Source organism: Montipora foliosa, chromosome 11, assembly GCF_036669935.1.
Source record: "Montipora foliosa isolate CH-2021 chromosome 11, ASM3666993v2, whole genome shotgun sequence".
In the NCBI taxonomy this organism is placed as follows: domain Eukaryota; kingdom Metazoa; phylum Cnidaria; class Anthozoa; order Scleractinia; family Acroporidae; genus Montipora; species Montipora foliosa.
Window position 1 is genome coordinate 8,780,660 of NC_090879.1, and position 2,500 is coordinate 8,783,159.

Below are 2,500 nucleotides of genomic sequence, written 5' to 3' on the forward strand. Positions count from 1 at the left end.
GTGACACAGATTAACAATCAAAAACAAATAAAGAACTATAGGTGACATATCGATAAAAATGCATCATATTGGGAAAATGTCAACTCACAACTACTCAATTTTAGTAATTAATGCGGTGTTTCGATCTAGATTCCCGCCTTTTATTGAGACCATGAGGATTGAGGGTAAATAATTGTGCAGTTCAGTTCAGTTCAACAAGATGACAGTATATTTTGGATGTTGCTCTCGTAGATGATTATGACTGTCAGGCCAGTTTACATTTAAGACACGTTAGGAAGTCAGAGCAGGTCTGTCATAATCTTTTACCCCATTTAAGCTTTCTGGCTTGATTTTGCACTGATTTTTTGCACTGATTTATCATAGGCAACTTAAGCTGAAATAGTGAAATCAAGATGGCGAATCTGATGACGTCACACGACATAAGCGACATCCAAAATATATTGTCATATTGTAGCGCAAGCTAAGGGTTTTGCACTTCATGTGAATTTATTTTACTGTGACTAAATTTAACGAAAGCCTTGGGGGGTTGATCAACATCCCCTCCCTCCCCCCTCAAACTGAGCCGGGTACGTGTTTGCTGACGTGAAAAATGCCTGCAAGGCCTATAATTAGAGCTTCCTTTATGAGAAAAACATTCGTATTACTCGTATGTATTCGTATGTATCCGTATGTTAGTCGTATGTATCCGTATGTTACTCGTATGTTAGTCGTATGTTAGTCGTATGTTAGTCGTATGTATTCGTATGTATCCGTATGTTCCGTATGTTACTCGTATGTTACTCGTATGTTACCCGTATGTACTCGTGTGGTGTTTTAGTCACGATCTATTGAGGTCTGGTTTAATGAGGTCACGGCGTCTGTGATTAAGATCACAGTTGGCATGTGTTATCAGTGCAAGCGCATCAAACAGTGATCTCGTCGCTTCGTTAAGCAAGCTCTTTGATTGATCTTTTGACTCTAGGAACTTATCAGTGACTTCCCCCAAGACCGTCGTTGCAGGGCTGATCTTTGCCCACATCTCTGGGTTTACTTTCGTTCCCACTAGTTTCTCACAATTCTTGGGTCTAGTATACTGCATATGTTTCTCCTTCAACTTGTCATCAGCAAGCTTTGATCGTGCCATTTTGTTTACAATGGCGGCCAGCTTTTCATTTACCGGAGGTCCACACTTCTCCTCCAGATCGTACTCCTGAACAATTGCTCCGAGAATTTCGTTTTCCTCGCCAAGCGAGGGCTCTGGCAGGGAACTGGATTGATGAATAAGTGAGTTAATATCTCCCTCAACATCGCTCACAGTACCTGAGTCGCTAAAAGTATCACCGCTAACGCGGGAGCGCTTTGCTTGGCTTGATTTTATCTCCTCCGAGTCAGACATGTCGTCGCTATCTGAGATTGCTAGCCTTTTCCTACTAGCTTTCTCTTCAAGTAAAATATTCGTAAGCTGATCGAAACCAGCTTTCATTGTTGCTACTAATGAGTCGTGTAAAGAAGACTTCGGTGAGTCGCCAGTTGCTGATGTCGGCTCAGATACAATTTTGGCGCCATTTATACAGTCCACTTTTTCGCTGGAGCATGTACTCGCCGTATCCAGCTCGTCATGCCTGCCTTTTTACTTTCGCTCGGCTTTAGGCTTTTCAGTCACTTTACTGCTCTTAGGCCTGGTGACTTTAAAATTTGATTCATTTACTTCACGACTGGGAATTTTCCCCTTTTTGCTGAGAATTTCTGGCCCTAGGAACACGGCTTCAGGTTCTCCCGCCATGTCTCCTAAATCTGTACACACTGTATCGCCGCTCGCTGGCAGGTGGCGCAATCCCCTTCTGACTCCACGACTCGGTAGAATAGTACAATCAAACCTCAACTTCCAGGTAAGTCTCGTTTATTTTTTTAATTTATTCCTTTAAAATGTCAGTCTTTTGTATGAAATCTTTGAATTCAACTACTTCACTTTTTCAGCTGATGTGCAATATTTTGTTATTGACACACCAAAAAAATCATGCAAAGGCCTTCACAATTTTGAAACAAGAAAATTTCAAGAAATACAGGTAATATGTTGCATAAGGTCTAATCAGATGGAGGGAATACAATACTGACATGGTATGTTTGGTGCTTTAAGGAAACCTGTCACCTGAATGTTCCAACATGACAAAACAAATTAGAAAACATAAGCAAATGCCAGGAATGCTCCTTTCATGTAAACAGGCCTAGATATTAGTCCATCTGAATGCTAAAATATGGGAATATGTATCTGGAAAGAAAAGAACACAACCAACACAATCTCCTTGATATTATATGACTGAAATGCATGTATAACAATAATTGTGTGCAATTGAACAATTACTGAGCAACCATGACTGATTACCAAAACCTACCATTTTTTTTAGTCTAAAAAGAAGCGACCCGCGTCACACAGTCATCACCGTATACATCAATGATTTTGTGATATTAAAATTTGATGTAAGGCCTTTAAGCTCTCAGCCCTTCAATAATGACCTATAAG